General features: G+C 39.0%; 1 non-coding gene across 1 annotated transcript; it reads left to right on the plus strand.

The window, feature by feature from the left end:
• Window positions 1-15,291: 15,291 nt before the first annotated feature.
• On the plus strand, window positions 15,292-15,397 carry LOC132612481 (small nucleolar RNA R71). The gene has a single exon (XR_009571837.1). It is a non-coding gene; the product is annotated as a small nucleolar RNA R71 (small nucleolar RNA).
• Window positions 15,398-19,802: the final 4,405 nt, after the last annotated feature.

The raw sequence follows: 19,802 nt of genomic DNA on the forward strand, positions 1-19,802 counted from the left end.
CTATTCTTATTGACTCAAAGGAGTTATGATATTTTGTTGAGCAATCAGTTTGTAGAGAAATCCAGACTGGAACTATTGATGATTAGATGTCAGCTTTAAAATAAGGAGACCACTTAAAAAATCTCATCAGATAAGAAAAGATATACCAGATAGAACGTAATCATTTCCATTTTGAATGGCTAAATCATCACCTTATTTATAGGAAATAGCCATGAAAGACTGGGTCTGTACGGTTTTGTAGGTCGAATGATCCTCCTTTGGCCTTGAAAGTATGTTGTTGCTTTGGCGCGAATGAAACCCTTTTTCAAAATAAAAGGCCATCCTCCTCTTGAGGTTGGTAACCTAGCATGCAAAACAAATTGACTAATTTGTCATTACTATTTTTTACCTTACCATACCTGATTCACCTTTACTATTTAAATAAAACCAGAAAAAAAAAAAAAAAAAAAAAAGACAGGCACAAAACACATCATCTTTTATCTTCCTTTGTATTTTTATTTACTTAATTTTATGAACATCCTTTTTGAAAAACTATAGTAAAAAGAAACATATCCCATGGCTCCAAAGTCCCCATGCCTCCTCAGTTTTTTTTTCTGTTCATGGCGTTGGAAGCACTTTTTGCGTCCTTGTTGTTGTCAAGACCCAACCCCGTGGGCCGTGACTAGTGCCCGAGCTGGACACCCATACACACCTGCTTACCAAATCGACATTTCCATAACTTATTCATGTCCAACATACATATCATACCGAAGCCACCAAGGCTGTCGTGGAACATATCATCCAAAGCATATGCATAAGTATATATATATACATACCAGCCGCTAAGGCTATCAGAGTAAATAGTACCACTTAGACGCAAATCATAGAAATAACCAAACAATAACGACTCATGACCCACATATATGTCTACAGGCCTCTAACAAACATAACAGAATCATATGACGGGACAGAGCCCCGCCGTACCCCTGAATATATACATACACATGTACAATGAAAGAGTCTGTACCAAATGTGGGCTCCAGAACAAGGGAGCACTCCAAAGCAGCAGAAAGATGACCTAAGATGTCGGGTCACTCAAGTGAATGTATGTACCTGCGGGCATGAAACGCAGCCCCCGAAGAAGAGGGGGTCAGTACGGAAAATGTACCGAGTATGTAAGGCATGAAGTACAGCACAGGGGATCGTAGCCAAAAATAGAAACTTTCCAGAACCAGTATGACTGTGTAAAATCATCAGTACGTTCCCTCTATGTAAAGAAGTAGTATATTTCAAATCAAGAATCATACACATATACATATATATATACATATATATATAACGTGTCCCGGCCCTTTAGTGAGGGACTCGGTGAATAAGGTCATGCATATCAACATCATATACCATATGTACATATAACGTGTCCCGGCCCTTTTATGAGGGACTCGGTGGATGGAATCATGTATGTCAACATCATGCATCATGTATACATATATCGTGTCCCGGCCCTTTATTAAGGGACTCGGTGGATAGAATCATGCATGTCAGAATCATATACCATATATACATAACGTGTCCCGACCCTCTGTTGCGGGTCTCGGTGGATAAAGTTATCATATGCCATCCTGGCTGCCATCCCCGTATCATCAAATCATCATATACATATACATATAACGTGTCCCAGCCCGCAAGTGAGAGGGACTCGGTGAATAATGCAGTGGAGTACGCACGAGAACATGTCCTGGCCCGGACTCAGTGAAATCCAAACTGAGGCTTGCACGAACAGAATAATGTGAAACCATATGCACATAAATCAAGACTCGATAGACAAGCATACTTACCGACTCCAGAAGGCTCAGAAACAAGTTTCGGGTCAATTCGACTTAGCATGAGAAAGTTATGGACGTTTGAAGTACAGAACCTTCTACGAGCATTTCAGAAGCCGTTTTTGGAAAATCGAAGCAATGATCATATCAAGTATCTTTCGGATATCATATAGATCAAATCAAATATAACTTTTAGAATCATATGTACATATCAAAGTATATCAAAAACTCGATGGAATAGTCGGACGTGCTAGCATTTGAAAAATCAAGACTTTAATCATATCGATTATCCTTCGAATACCATTTGGAAGCATATCACATAGACCTTCGGACATCATAAATACGCATCAAAATCATATGAAGTAGCTTATGGAAATCAAGAAAGTTAGCCATCCTAGTGGCTCTAAGAGCAGGAATTTCTTTGAAATCATACATATACGTTCTTTTGCTCGTTACATAAAGATCATGCCAAAGAAAGAAGGTAAGCCTTACATACCTTGCCCGCTTTCTACGCTAATCCGAACTTAAGTCTTTCGCTTCGCAAGATCTACAACAATATTCATATGTGCCAATCATTAGCCATAACACTTAAAAGTCCAATTCTAAACCAACACTTTATCTACAGAAATTTTGGCAGCATTTCCCCTGTAAACGCAACATCCCCGAGAATTCAACTCGGCTATATCATCAACAATAAATTCGAGAATTTAACTCGACCAAAATATCAACAACAATACCAACAATTATTCTAACAATATCCACAATCGATTCAAAACGCATACTAACATTAGCAACTTCTTCCTACAAACTTCAACGGCGTCCCATTTATATTCAATTCATATTTGCTCACACATTCAAGTACTAATCCGAAGCCATTCAAACAATATTCAAGAATACTTCAAACAATCCGTACAATATTCAAATAATCCAACCCATATGCTATGCCACCCGAAATCTTCCAAATGGAATAAGAACAATAACAACACATTTTCTTCCTTCAATTTCATGAACTCCACCAACAATTCACACACTAACAACATTGTTTTCCATAATTACAAGAAGACTATATTCAATTCAAATTAACTTCTAACACAAGTCTCCAACCATTACAACTTCACTAGGATCATTAAACTTTCATTATCAACATGGAATCCATAACAACAACAACCAAAATACTAAGCAAAATTGGCCCCTTAATCTTACACAACACACACGGCCACACACATACATAGACACGGCCACACCTAACATCCATATTTTCATGAATTTCATTCATTTCTACATACTACAACATACACAACCATCCATAACATATAAAAGGAGATTGAATTCTTACCTTTTCCACTTATCTTCTCTCTTGGCTAAAATTGCCTTTTGCAAGAATAGATGTTTTTCTTGCTTCAATAATTATACCATGTTAAAGAGGACCCTTGAATTAGTAGGAATACTAGAAGAAATTATTTTTTTGAATCAAGTTGAAGGCTTCAAGAATTGTTTTTTTCTTTTCTTGGCCGAAAGGCCTCTTCCTCTTGCTCTCAATTTATTTTCTTGAAAGTTCTTGAATGATGATGAATAATAGTGGCCCTTTTTCCCTTTTATTTACTTAATTAGCCTTTACATGGGCCTTGGCCCATGTCCCCCCTTTTTGGCAGGCCACTTTGGGCTTATTTCCCTTTTTTTGTTTTTGTGTTTTCCAAGCCCAATTATTTGTGAGTAATTCTTGTAATTCATGAAACTTTTTTCCAAATTTTCAATTTTGCCCTTAGCCTTCCTCAATATTTCCGCATCAATACTTTCATGAACAACTTATGTATTAAATAAGATCAAAACATTGCCTTATCTCTTACTAGTCACAATTATCTGGAATCATCCGAATATGTAAAATACGAGATATAACAGTTGTAGGCCAAGACTTCGACTCGTTTTGAAACAGTAGTTTATATTGCCTCTTATCTAGCCATTTTGTCTTGATTTATGGAGTGAAAAGCCTTGTTTTCATCAAAATCTTAAGGCATTTCACGAGTTACTCTGGCAGATTCTTAAGCATCTTTTTTCTTAATTTGAAGTTTGACCCTGTTTTTCTGTCACTAGCTTGCTCTTGAATTAGGAACGTGGTTGATGTGTTGCAAAACATCCGATGATTCTCCTTTGATAACATGATCTTTTCCGGCCTCTTTATATATATTATTTGCTAAATCTTCAAATTGAATTGCATTTAATGAAATTTCAATCTCTGGTGAGGTTTACAAACGCAATTTTCCTTTTGGAAAATTTAGGAAGTTCACAATTTTTTTATTGTATTAATATTAATAGAATAAGTAAAAAGTAACAAATTAATGAACGGCGTTTATAATATCAACTAAACAAAAGAGTATATTAGTAAGGGTAAATTAGTCATATTGTAATTTTTACATTGATGATAAATATTTTAAAAGGAATTGTTATAAAAAATCAAAATAAGGAAGGTAACTGTATTATCGTAAACTACAGAGTAAATTAGTATTATGAAGTGAAACTTAATGTCACGCTCCAAACTTAGGTGAGGCAGATTGGCACCCGGTGCCTTAACCTGACCAAGCGAACCATCTATACGTGTGAACTATGCAAATACTGATAAACCTTAATCGAATGATAAAAATTTTGTATGACAAGGGAAAGATGGTACTGGTATATATAAATATCTGTAAGAGGGTCTTCGGGCGTGAAACATATGACTGATATACAAGTGTATACAAATGACTACTAATGCTTGTCTATGAATCCTCTATGATGACTAAAACTATTCAACTGTCATATTGTCGGGACAGGACCTCGACCTATGTACCCATACTCTCTATATATCAATAGGAATACTAGACTCGACTCGGCTCCAGAGAAAAATGGAGCTCATCACACAGCAGCTGAATACCCGCATATACCTAGCAAGGAAGTCTGCCAACCTATGCATCTGAACCTGCAACATGAACATAGTGCCCCGGCAAAAGAGGCGTGAGTACAGAAAGAATTGTACTCGTATGTAAGGCAAATAGGATAGCATATGCAAATACTGAAGCTTATGTAAGAAAAAATTGAAATATAATCAAATGAGAACATCAGAAGGCTAAGAAACAGCCTAAAGAGTCACATGTCAAGTCTTATTGTACTTAGGTTATTTTGAACTGTTGACAATGTGAAGTATTGATGATTGACAAAGCAAAGAAAAGACAAGACATTATTAAACTAACAGAATGAGGTGACCTGGCCACAGAGTTGTTCAATGTATAGCATGAATGAATCTATGAATAGAACAACTGGACAAGGCAGCAAAGGTAGAGAAGATGGCTCAGTAAAAGAAGCAGTTCAATGAAGCAATATAACAAGTATGAAGACATGTTCTATATCAAGAAGTCATCAGATGCAGGGGAGGAATTATCACAGGTCATCAGGTGTAGTGGATGAATGACCAGCAGTGAAGACATAGTATGAAGAGCATCTTAAAGTGATCAGAGAAGAGTTGACCAGTTGCAGACATACAAATATATGAAACAGGTCTGACAATATGTTCCAGCCAATATCTCAGAAGAAATTCAAAGGCAGATGGAGAATGAAATAGATTGATGGAACAGGTATATGAACATGGTCTAGCTCATACAGATGCAGATATCAAGATGGACGAACCAGGTGTATGAAACAGGTTCATGAACATATTCCAAACAAATCCTGCAGCAACAAGGATTTATAGAAGAATTATGGTAAAGACTTGGCGGTCAAGTATGAAAGATTCCTTGCCATATTTGTCGAGATTAGTAAGCCTTCTACAAGGAAAAGAAAGCCGACTCAACAAGGCAAGAATCCAAGTACAACATAAAACCTCATTGCGTGTTATGGTCCAACAAGGAGAAGGTTTTGTCAACCTACCTATGGAGCTAAAACTGTTATAATTACCAGAGTCTTACCAAGAAGAAGTTTGCGCACCCATAATAAGAGAATTCAGAATATTGAGTGAGAAAAAGACATATCCAGAATATTCAAGAATCCAAGGTTACGTCCCTAGTGCAAGAAGACGGATTGAAGGAATTATTTTACTGTATAATGTTTTCCCAGTTCACAAGTCTAGAAATCTTGTATTAGGTTGTAGTTATCGAGTTGTATCTTTATCCGCTTTCATAGAAGCATAAAAGTAGATACAAGCAATGTAACTTCAAGTAGGAGTTTACTACTTGAAGATGGCTTGCTAGTCGGAGTTTGGGTAGCAAGGCTAAGGTAGAAATTAGGTTACAGAGTTTGTAACTTAATTTGCAGTTGGCTCATAGTTGTAGTGGAGTTGAAGGCAAATCCTGCAGGTCTATAGGTCATAGTTTTTATCGCCCTTGTGAGCCGGGTGATTTTCACGTAAAAATACTGTGTCCTTTACCTCCCTGTTTATTTTTATTCCATAAAAATCGTTCGTAGAACAGGTTAGGTAACGTGTTCTGTCCATAAGCAAGAAGTTCCCCTTGATGCACCATTTGTATTGCACTTCAACCAACCTACTGGTGGATATTCCCATAGCACTTTTGAAACCTTTAATCTGGTACTCCCCTTCTCAAGCATTTCAATCAATTCCTCCGATTTATGTGTCACCCGAGTGATAGAAGGATTCCTAGTCATAACCAAACTTTGTATACCTGCATAGACCTAATATATGACTCTTCCAATTGACCTTTTCCCCCATGCTTAATTGCATTTCCCCTTTTCCATAGTTCTGATACGCTCAAATTACACCTATTAGTGGCGTAAAGCGGACGTTGTCAAATATAGTAACCCAAACTAGGTCGGGGTCGAATCCCACAGGGAATATAGAGAGAAAATGGTACTAATTGTATGCGATACTGGTCTTTAAAGGCTTTAATCCTATTCCGAATAGTTTGGAATACTTGTTGTGTAATATAAACGAATACTTTGACTTGAATTGTAATTAACGCGAGAGAGAGACTAAGGTTGTGCCCCCGCTTTGATTAGATATTATACTTCAGGTTTCAATATGATATACTTCTAATGGTTGATCTAAGGATTTGCACTCGATCTCTTAAATACTTCCTAATGCTTCCCAACAGTTAGGTCGTATTTCCTCTTTATGATTTTTCCAAATACAAAAGAGTTGATATCGAAGAACGATCAATAATGCCTATTAGACTTGTTCTTATTCCTAAGTTAGTCAATTAAACGAGGGTTAACGCCCCGAGTCATTGTTATTCAATCTTACCAATGCTAACTCACTTTCCCAAGAAAAGTTAGAATAATGGCTTAGGCTAATGCCTGCAATCATTACCCAACACTAAAACACAAAGATTGAATAAACACCAACAACCATTATGCATATATCAATAGTAGAAACCCATTCACATAATAACCATCATGGGTTCCACAACCTTAGAATTAAAATTAGCTACTCATACTTTTGTTCAACAAAGAAAGCTTAAAAGATGGCATATTGTACTTACAATGTGGACTAAGGATGAAGTTGAGGCCTTAAATGCTCCAACAACTTCACAAATATCCAAGGCTAAGAGTTAATGCTCTAAAGTTAATGAATGATGGCTGAAAAACCTAAACATAACTATTTATAGGACCAAAAATCGCACTAAAGTTCTGGACAAAAACACCTTTCGCGGCATCGTTACAGACCGTAACACGTGTTACAGTCCGTTCTTTTGTTCCGTCCTTTGTCAGCTTGCTAAGAGGTCAACCGTGATGGCTTCTTTCGATGGACCGTAACACAAGTTATGGTCTTTATCTTCCAGCGGATTTCGACTTCAGTCTTCAGTAGACAATGCATTACGCCCCGTAACTTGCGTTACGGACCGTCCTTCTAGTCGTAACGTTGACAATACTCAGGCATATTACTGGAATTTCCCTTCAGATTACAGTCCATGTTACGGCCCGTAACATGAGTTACGGACCGTCCTTATGAGCCGTCACGTTGATAATCAGTCAGCATGTTTTTAGAATTTACTCTCAGGTTACGGATCATGTTACGGTCCGTCCTTTAGCTTTCTCTGAAATTTTATAGACAAACTCCCCTTCCTCCGCCACTGTAGGCGTAATATAATCATCTCCAAATAGTACTTTATTGATGGCCGTCGGAGAAATATCAATCTTCTCCTTGCGGACTATTACCTCATTCATAGCCGGAATTTGAGTCGTTTGCTGCCCTTTTTCTATGCCTTGAATACAGTAGCCCCATAAGAAGCATATAGTTCCCGAACAAGAGCCGGGATGTAGGACCCCATAGGTTTTTTCAAAAACTCCAACTTGTGGAAGCGGAGAGTGTCAAGGATGCTTGGATACCCATTGAGACCATCGAAACTGAGGTTCCGTTCCTCGAAAATACTTCTCTTCGGGTCCTGCCCCTCATGCTTTGCTAGCTCACACCCTTTGTTGTACAAATCTTTAGACTCCTCCACAGAAACTGGAGGTCCTGCTCATACATAGCCCTCATCTGGAGGTCAGTCTCTCTTCTTTCTTGTTCGCGCTCCTCCGCAGTAGGCTATCTAATGGATTGTTGTGGCCAGTGTGGTGGTGTGACAACCTCTTTGGGTCTACTGTGGCTCGACGAACTAGAAGAACCCTCCTCATCAGACGAGGAGGAACTTTCGGATGGTGAGGTCGGCCTGTGCAGCGGGTTTCTTTGTAGCTCTTGTTTCTTTAGGCTGATCTTCATCGCACAACCGTGAAGTTACTTTGCTGGCACCGCGACCCTTGTCTCTGTCGGTAACTTTGGGTGCAACCCTTATTCCTTGATTTTGGTTACCCATACCTGTTGACGGGTAAAGTTAGTTATGATACACAATACGCTCATGTTTTCTTGTTCTCAATTTATCATGAAAGAAACTACAACATGGTATATATACAACTTATTTTCTGATGCTCAGGACTCAAATCAAAGTAGGGACCGTAACACGTTCGACGGATCGTCGAACAACATTACGGGCCGTAACTGCAACCATAACTCATTTTGTTCATTTATAACACAGGGACCGTAACACGTTCGACGGTCCGTCAAACGTGTTACGGTCCGTAACAGCTTACCATAATGCAGACCCATTTTCCAGAAGGTTAAGGGAAGTTAATTGGTGTTACGGTATGATATTACAGCCCGTCAAACGTGTTACGATCCGTAACACCTCACCGTAACGTGACCCAATTTTCCAGAAAGTTTAGATGGAAATCATAGGTGTTACGGTACATGACACACGTTACAGACCGGAACGCTGAGCGTCTCGCAAATTTTCAACAAAATTCAACACTTAGCCAAAAACTTTCGTTTAAGCACGTGGCCAAGATTTTCAACCTTACGATCCTTGGTTTATGGTGTAAAACAGCAGTTGACACCCTCACGTACCTCGGGTTACTCAGACTTCACCCGGTTTTCTCAAATTTGTCTTTGAAACATTTCATTAAACAATTGGCGAGCAAACCAATTTACTAGTTTCAAAAGTGAAACTTTCAATCAGGATGCCCTCCGACTCAGTGGGAAACAATGCCATTTTGCCCACGAGTCCAAATTACTCAGCAATCATACCAAACCCAACCCCCACCTTAGTCATTCCATGTTCAAAAATCAATGAGATTTGACTAAGTACCCTTCATGGCATACAAATTTTATCATGGAAGCACATATCAATCCTAGCGATAGATGGACGAGTAGGGAGTTCAAAGCATCAACATACCTGATTGTGGACAGATTTGGACGAAAATGGAAGAAAAACTTGAGAATTAACAAATGGTTGACAGCGATGAACTTAAGAGAACAACAAAATAAAAATAAAAACTTTTAGATGGTAAGGGAAGAATGAAGAGATGGTGAGGGAGAGATTAAGAGAAGATGAGGGAAGTTATTAGGGTGGTGGGAAGTTAAAAGGTGCTAGTGTCATTTGAATTTTTTTTTTAAATGAGAAGTAATCGTCAGGTAAGGTATTTAAACCTTTCCCGACAGTTACGCTTCCAATTATGGATCGTAACACAAGGTACGAGACGTAACTCATGTTATGGTCGATCCAAACCACCTCGTTTCATGCTTCATTAATGACCTGGCAATTATTCAAACGACGTTTCGTAACCCGTGTTACGGACTGTAATACCTGGCGTAACAGATGTTACATTTCCAGTGGCTGCTCATGTGTGACTCAAAGTTACGGTCACATGTTACGGTCCGTAACGCATTCGACAGTTCATGTTATGGACCGTAACACTAGTCTCCTTCCTTCCGTGATTTCATCATTTCTCCTCTTTTTGTTACGCTCCATGTTATCGGCCGTATCATGTACTACGCCAGCGTAACGTGGAGCGTCTTTTGGTGCTAGCCCCAGCACTTAATTCTTTTTGCCTCCTCTTTCATGAGAGTCCTAACATATCAACAAACATCACAAACACAACAGAAAACAAAGGCAATACGATATTTAAAATAATATAAAGTATTAAATGTGGGTTGCCTCCTACACAACGCTTGATTTAACGTAGCGGCTCGACGTGATACCTCAATTGTCAGGTCAGGAACCGTGTTTCAAATGATATCTATCAACCACTTTGCCATCATCAATGCACCAATGATAGTGCTTCACCTTTTGTGCATTTACTTTAAAAGTCCGAGTGCCATCCTCAGTTTTCACTTCAATGACGCTTCCATTTGGGGAAACACTGACAATTTCAAACGGACGGGACTATCGAGACTTTAGCTTGCCCGGAAAGAACTTTAGGCGCGAATTGTACAACAGGACCAAATCCTTTGGCTGAAAATCCCTTTTGAGGATCTTTGAGCCATGATAGTATTTCATTTTTTCCTTGTACAATGTTGCAATTTCATAGGCATTGTACCTAAATTCATCCATCTCGTTGATTTGAAACAACCTCAGCTTAGTTGTTTCATGCCAATCCATGTTTAACTTTTTCAATGCCCAAAGGGCCTTATGCTCAAGGTCAATAGGCAAATGACATGCTTTCCCAAATACCATCTTATATGGTGAAGTCCCAATAGGCATTTTGAAAGCTGTGCGATATGCCCATAAACTATCATCCAACTTTTTGGACCAGTCAGTTCGATTTACATAGACTGTCTTTGCCAGAATGCTCTTTATTTCTCTATTGGAGACTTCAACTTGACCACTCGTCTGAGGATGATATGAAGTGGCAACCCTGTGATGCACGCCATATTTTTCAAGAAGATCAGCAAATGGTTTGTTACAGAAATGAGAACCACCATCACTAATAATGGCTCTGGGAGTGCCAAATCTGGTAAAGATGTTCTTCTATAGGAAAGCAATGACTCTCCTCCCATCATTGTTGGGCAAGGCCACCGCTTCCACCCACTTGGAGACATAATCCACAACAACAAGAATATATTTCAAGCTATATGAGCTCATAAATGGCCCCATAAAATCAATGCCCCACACATCAATGAGCTTCACCTCAAGCACAAATTTCATCGATGTTTCATGCTTCCTACCTATAGTGCCTTGGCGCTGGTATTTATCACAAAAACATGCTAGCATATTCGCATCACGATAGATAGCGGGCCAATAATAGCCACACTCTAGCACCTTGGCTGTCGTTCTATTTCCACTGTGATGCCCACCAACCGGAGAATCATGACAAGCCTTCAAGATTTCTATCACCTCAGACTCAGCCACACATCTTCTGATCATATTGTCTGCTCAAGTCCGGAATAAATAAGGCTCATCCCAATAATACTGCCGGCGATCTCTCAAGAATTTCTTCTTTTGATATGCCTTCAAATCTTTAGGAACAATGCCGGTTACCAAATAATTGGCAATATCAGCATACCATGGTGCCACATCACTGGAGACCGCCAATACTCTTTCATCTGGAAAAAGTGTCATCAATATCTAGCATATCAGTCGGTCTTTCTGCTTCTTCAAGTCTAGAAAGATAGTCAGCCACTTGATTCTCTAACCCTTTTCGGTCTTTAACTTCAAAGTCAAATTCTTGTAGCAACAGAACCCATCTAATCAACTGTGGCTTAGCATCCTTTTTAGCCACCAAATACCGCAAGGCAGCATGGTCAGTGTGAACCACTACCTTGGCACCCAACAAATAGGCCCGGAACTTTTCGAAAGCATAGACTATAGCAAGTAGCTCTTGCTATGTCACTGTATAATTCATTTGAGCTCCATTCAACATTTTGCTTGCATAATAAATTGGGTGCAAGATTTTGTTGATCCTCTGACCAAGCACAACGCCAATAGCAAGGCCAGTAGCATCACACATTAATTCAAAAGGTAGAGACCAATCCAGAGACACAACAATAGGGGCTGAAAATCAGTCTCAACTTCAACTCTTCAAAAGCCTTTATGCACTTTTCATCAAAATTGAATTTCGACTCCTTTTCCAAAAGCTTGCACACTGGATTTGCAATCTTTGAGAAGTCTTTGATGAACCTTCTATAAAATCCAGCGTACCCCAAGAAACTCCGAACCCCCTTAACTGAGATGGGTGGAGGGAGTTTTGAAATTACATCGATCTTGGCTTGGTCAACTTCTATCTCTTTCTCGAAACTCTTATGGCCAAGGACAATTCCCTCCTTTACCATAAAATGACACTTTTCCCAGTTAGGAACGAGGTTTGTCTCTTCACACCTTTGTAGCACCCGATCAAGATGGTCTAAACATTCATCGAATGAATCTCCCACCACATAAAAATCATCCATGAAGACTTCAAGAAAGTTTTCAACCATATCAGAGAATATGGACATCATACATCGCTGGAAGTAGCCGGGGCATTGCAAAGACTGAATGGCATTCGGCTGAAAGCGAATGTCCCATAGGGACAAGTGAAAGTAGTCTTTTCTTGGTCTTCCAATATAATGTTGATTTGATTGTACCCTGAGTACCTATCCAAGAAACAATAATAAGACCTTCCGGCTAGCCGATCAAGCATTTTATCAATAAAAGGCATAGGGAAATGGTCCTTGTAAGATGCAGTGTTTAGCTTTCTGTAGTCCATGCAAACTCTCCAACCGGTGACAGTTCTTATAGGTATCAACTCATTTTTCGAATTAGGGACAAAGTGATGCCCCCTTTCTTTGGCACACATTGAACTGGACTCACCCAGTGACTTAATATTGTCTTTCTTTACCACCTCTTGTATCAGTGGATTCAATCTTCTCTGATGCTCAACACTTGGTGAACTTTCCTCTTCTAATTGAATTCGGTGCTCACAAATTCTGGAGGGAATCTCCCGGGTGTCTGCAATAGTTTAACCCAAGGCCCTCAAATGTTTCCTCAAGACTATGAGGAGTATTTGAGTCTAGCCCTCATTCAGAAGTGATGACACAATAACTAGGAGAGTACTATTTGCTCCAAGAAACTCGTATCTAAGATGGGATGGAAGTTGCTTGAGTTCCAACTTTGGCGGCTCAATAATTGAAGGTTTTGCCGGAGGAGTTGTTCGCTTCTCTTGATCAAGAGATAATTTCTTGGGCTCATAAGAGTAAGAACCCAAACCAGTGAGTGAGTTTACCGTCTCAATATTAGAACCCAAACCGGTAAGTGAGTTTACCGTCTCAATATATCCCTCCATCTCTTCTGCATCAAAATTTATCAAGATGGCCGATAATGCTTCACCCAAGCATTATTTTTCCATCTTGAAATCCACCGCTTCATCCACCACATCAAAAGAATTAATAACCGAAATACTTTGATAAAGACTGGGCAATTTCATACCCTTGCTGGCATGAAAAGTCACCTCCTCATCATTAACCCGGAACTTAATTTCATTCTTTTCTAAATCAATAAGAGCCCTCCCTCTAGCAAGGAAAGGTCTCCCTAGAATAATAGGAATTTCTTGATCAACAACACAGTCAAGAATCACGAAATCTGCCGGAAGAAGGAATTCTCCAATTCAAACAAGAACATCATCAACCACCCCAACTGGCCTTTTGATCGATTTGTCAGCCATTTGTTACCTCACGTTAGTGGGCCTTGGCATCCCCAAACCTGATCTCTTAACAATCTCAGGGGGCATAAGATTTATGCTAGCCCCGTTATCACACAACGCCTTGGTAAAATCCTGCTGCCCTATAGTGCATGGAATGGTGAATACCCCAAGATTTTCCCTTTGTTGCACCGTGGTCTTGGAAATAATAGCATTGACACGATGAGTGATACCCACAGTGTCATGTTTCAATGGCTTCTTCTTCTTTGTTAAGAGATCCTTCAAATATTTAGCAAACCCAGGAATCTCTTGGACAACGTTCATGAAAGGAATGTTCATTGTCAATTGCTTGATTTGATCATAAAATCGCAAGCACTTGTCATCTTCTGTTTTTCTCACTAACCTTTGAGGAAAAGGCAGTGAAGATTTGAACAATTGAGTCAAAGCGCGAAGAGCGCCAGAAAGCTTTGCCTTCCCTTTTTCATTTTTCTCTCCTTGTGCCTTAGGATTCTCATGATTCTGCTCCTCTTCAGCTATAATAGGGACTTCCTCCTCTATTTTTTCCTCTACAATAAGGTCATACATATTAGGTTGTGCCTCTTCTTTAATAATCGGCTCAAGATCAATCACCTTTTAATCAGCACCTTGAAGTATTTTTCCACTTCGGGTGCTAATAGTAACTACATGCTCCACAGAGTTTACCCCACTACCTTTCAGATTTGGAACTGTATCGCTTGGTAGGTGTCCACGTTGAGGAGTATGCACTTCTCTGGAAAGGTCTCTGAATTGTGATTCAAGCTTCTGAATGGCAGCTGAATGAGATAGTTGAACCTGAGACATTCCCTTTATTGTTCTTTCAATTTTGTCCTGGTTCATTAGCATTTTTTGCATTATGCTCTTCAGCTCCGCAGAATCATTAGCGGCATTGCTAGTAGAGTTGCTAGCTGAATTGTCTCTCCACTGCTGAGAATTTGATGATTGCCCCCTTGGTGGAATATAGGGGTTAGAGCTCTTGTTGCCATAATTGTTGTTATTGTAATTCCCTTGATTGGGATTTCCCTGATCATTTCTGTTGTAATTGTTCCCTTAAAATTGGTGTTGAGGCTTCTGCCATGGGTCATGTCCAGGACCTTGATAATTTTGCCTCTGATAACCTCCTTGGGAGTTGTTGACATAATTAGCATCATCATAATGTTGTTGCCCCTCTTGGTACATCCCCTCAGGGACTTGATACATATCTGGTGGAAGAGGTGGTAACTCCTCAACAACATTTACCCCCTGTACATCCTTCTCTGCCAATTTCTTTGATAATAGATCCACCGTAGTTTGCAATTGAGAAAAGGCATGATCCCTCTCATGGTTCTCCTTTCCAACAACGGCTAGTGATGGACTTCCATAAGATAAGCTCTCGTTATCATTTGAATGCCTAGCTTGATTGTGGGTGGTGAGCTTATCGAGCAAATGGATGATGTTGACAAATGACTTGTCCATGAAGCATCAACCAGCGGCAGTATTGACGGCAATATGATTTATTGTATCTAACCCCTTGTAGAACTTCTCGGTGAGAATAACATCCGGAAACTCGTGAGTTAGAGATAGAGCTAGATAGTACTTGAACCTCTCCCATGCAGAATATAATTGTTCCCCCGGGAGCTGTTTGAACTCAAAGATCTTATCTCGAAGTTTAGCCTTTTTGGTCGGTGGAAACCACTTCTTCAAAAATGTATTGGCTAGCTCGCTCCAGGTCTGAATAGAATTGCTCGGCAGCTTTTCATACCATTCCCTTGCTTGTCCAGCCAAGGAATATTTGACGACCCGTAATCGATGTGCATCAGCAGAAACAACACCTTGGGATTGTTGAGCACATACGTGGAGGAAGTTCTTCAAATGTCAGAGTGGACAATCCTCCAAATAATTTCGGAAATAACCTTCCAGTTTCAACAGCTGATAGATAGAGCTATCGATTTTGAAAGTAGCATTTTCGGTCCTAGGAGGGACCACAGCAGAAGCATAATCAGCTTCATTCATGAATTCTGCAAATATATTCTCATCCTCCTCCTCTTCCAGTGCAGGTGGGTTCACATGGAGCCCACCTTCATTTCCTAGATTTTGATTGTGTCTTCCTGCCATTTTCACCTAGTTCACCAAAAACAGCAAACAAGGTGTGATTGAATAGAAAAAGTTTTAAAGAAAAGTACACAACAATCAGTAATTTCAAAATCGTATTCCCCGGAAACGGTGCTAAAATTTGGTACACTCAAATTACACCTATTAGTGGCGTAAAGCGGACGTTATCAAATATTGTAACCCAAACTAGGTTGGGGTAGAATCCCACAGGGAATATGGAGAGAAAAGGGTACTAATTGTATGCGACACTAGTCTTTAAAGGCTTTAATCCTATTCCGAATAGTTTGGAATACTTGTTGTGTAATATAAACGAATACTTTGAATTGAATTGTAATTAATGCGAGAGAGAGACTAAGGTTTGTTCCCCGCTTTGATTAGATATTATGCTTCAGGTTTCAATGTGATATACTTCTAATGGTTGTTCTAAGGATTTGCACTCGATCTCTTAAAGACTTACTAATGCTTCCCAACAGTTAGGCCGTATTTCCTCTTTATGATTTTTTCAAATACAAAAGAGTTGATATCAAAGAATGATCAATAATGCCAATTAGACTTGTTCTTATTCCTAAGTTAGTCTATTAAACGAGGGTTAATTCCCCGAGTCATTGTTATTCAATCTTACCAATGCTAACTCACTTTCCCAAGAAAAGTTAGAATAATGGCTTAGGCTAATGCTTGCAATCATTACCCAACACTAAAACACAAAGATTGAATAAACACCAACAACCATTATGCATATATCAATAGTTGAAACCCATTCACATAATACCCATCATGGGTTCCATAACCTTAGAATTAAAATTAGCTACTCATACTTTTGTTCAACAAAGAAAGCTTAAAAGATGACATAATGTATCACAATGGTAATGAAATGTGGACTAAGTGTCACACCCCAACCCTACTAGGGTGTGATGGGCACCCGACCCCATATTCGGAGCCGAGCGAACCCGCTGACTCTTATTACATACATAGTCTCTTCAACTCTTAAATCAAATATAATGAAGTATATAGTAAGCTTTCAAAATCTTCATTTTCATCGTTCTCATTTCAAATAAATTCTATCGTCACATGAAACTTGTAACATGAAACACAATAACACATCGGCTGGTGGAGCCGCTTACCATACCGACATTCTATACCCACGACTCTGTCTGCAAAGTCTCTAACTTCGAACAAGACATCATAGCATAGCACTCTGACCCGGTAACACTCCAGAGCAAAGGAGCTTGCCAACTCCGCTGGAACATCTTCTACTCATCTGGGTGTACCTGCGTGGCATGAAACGCAGCGTCCACAAGAAGGGACGTCAGTACGAGCAATGTACTGAGTATGTAAGGCATGAATGATAACATGATAATATGGACAGAGCATGAACAACAATATAATAAGGAAATATGGAAGATAAAAGAAAAGGTATGACTGTAACTGCTTGCCTCTTAAGGCGGAGTCATGCATGCTCACTTTTACTATCATACATACATAAACTGTCTGAATCAAATAACATTATTAGCCCGCGTACGGGCCTCCCGCGTCCGGGGTAGTCATCTCACGCCGCCCACTAGTGGTGCTGCCCGTGCCATATAGACACGGTGTTATTATCCATAAGCCGCCCGCCTTAGCGGTGCTGCCCGGCCGTATAGGCGCGGTGTAATCATCACAACTTAAGCATGCATAAGAGCCCAATCAAAAGCTATAACTCCATCGGAGTGACGTAAGGTCGGTAACCTCCGATTACATTATGGAATAACCATGGTCGCTTTGTCTCACCTTGAAGGAACAATCATTATAAGATGAGACTAGCAACGAATAACAGCGTACATAAACCGACACCTGAAGACTCAGAAACAAGTTTCGGGTCGATCCGATTTAGTATAAGAAAGTTACGAGCGTTTGAAGTACAGAACCTTCTACGAACGTTTCAGAAGCTATTTTTTTGGAAAATCAAAGCAATAATCATACCAAGTACCTTTAAACATGAAATCATTCTTATCATAGTCATCATAGAAATATTCTCATCCTTGACATCATCAATGTCATTGTGAAACATATTCATCGTTATTGTCATAAGAGCTTACAAAATCATAAACCTCTGTTTTGGTAGAACACGGACACTTTGGAAAAACATTTACGAGTTACTGGGAAAAGAATCATGCCTTGGAATCATAAATATCTAACTTCTGAAAAACGAGTAAGATATGGAAACAATTTTGAAATCATAACATCGGGATCATGCCTTTGAAAGAAAGGGACAAGCCTTAACATACCTGTTCCACGTCCTATTAGCTACACTTAATTGTCCAAGCTCGCTATCGCTAGTCTACATTCAAGAAGATTGACGCAATCATTAGACTCATCACCATATACTTGTCTTAATCCTTCAAATGAATTCATTTATAATCTGCCGAAATTTCGGCAGCATCTCCCCTGTAAATACACCATCCCCGAGAATCTAACTCGGCCAATTTATCAATCAACAATCCGAGAATTCAACTCGGCCAAACTATCAACAACAATACCAACAATCATACCAACAATCAATTCAAGACGCATTCTAACATTAACAACCTTTGTCATACAATTCAACGTCATTTCATTTATATTCAATTCAATTCACATAATATTCAAAACGACTCGATCAACATACTACTTCACCCGACACCTTCCATATTTAACAAGAACAATAACAACCTATTTCCTTCTTTCAAATTCAATCACAACAACCCAACTTACAATCTTCCAAACACATGTCTCACTTCCAACTTCATGAATTATATTTACAACCTCATGTTAACAACATTACCTTCACAATACAAGAAAACATACTAGTGTCACATTAACTTCTTCAACAATCCCATAACAATTACAAATTCATTTCAAGCCATTAAATCTTCATTTTTATTATGGAATCCACAACGACAACAATCAAACTACTAAATAGAATCAATTCATCTTATCTTAACAACATACCACCTATTCGGCCATACCCTATATATTCATAATTCATGAATTTCACCCATTTCCACATACTACAACACTTCACAAATCATCTATAACACATGAAAAGGAAGATTAAACCTTACCTTTACCCTTGATTCCTCCATTCGGCTAGGGCTTCCTATCTTGCACCATGAATGCTTTGCTTGTTCCAACAACCACTCCATATTAATTAGGACCTTCAAATTAGTTGGAATACTAGAAGGAAATAATTTTTCTTGATCAATTTCATGGACACCAATTTTTTTAGTGCCATGGCCGAATGCCCCTATGATTTCTTTCTTGAAATTTCTTGAACTTGTATAGGAAGGTTATGTCTTGTTATACAAGCCTTTGTCCATATATATAATTAACCTCATCAAATAGAATGAGGACACATGTCCTCTTTCTTGAAGTTTCCTAAATTAAAATAAGGATGACTAATTTATCTCATTTTGTCATCATTTTTTTTTCATATTTATACATATATACTTATGCCACACGGCCAACTTGGCTTCTTCAAGAATTTTCAAGATTTCTTGTGAAATTCTCATTTTGCCCCTAGCCTTCCGCAATATTACCATGAGCCATTTTGTGAATTTTCCTTTTTACCCTTGGCCTTTTCAATATTTCCATACTAATAGTATTCATAAATAGTATTCATAACCAACTTGTACATTAAGATAATTTTGGAAAATGGTCTTGCCCTTAACTCACCACGACTACCTCGAAATATCCGAACGTACAAAATACGGGCTATAACACTAAGGATGAAGTTGAGGCCTTAAATGCTCCAACAACGTCACAAATATCCAAGGCTAAGAGTTAATGCTCTAAAGTTAATGAATGATGGCTGAAAAACCTAAAATTAACTATTTATAGGACAAAAAATTGCACCAATGTTCTGGACAAAAACACCCTTCGCAGCATCGTTACGGATCGTAACACGTGTTACGGTCCCTCCTTTTGTTCCGTCCTTTGTCAGCTTGC

This window comes from Lycium barbarum, chromosome 9, assembly GCF_019175385.1.
Source record: "Lycium barbarum isolate Lr01 chromosome 9, ASM1917538v2, whole genome shotgun sequence".
In the NCBI taxonomy this organism is placed as follows: Eukaryota; Viridiplantae; Streptophyta; class Magnoliopsida; order Solanales; family Solanaceae; genus Lycium; species Lycium barbarum.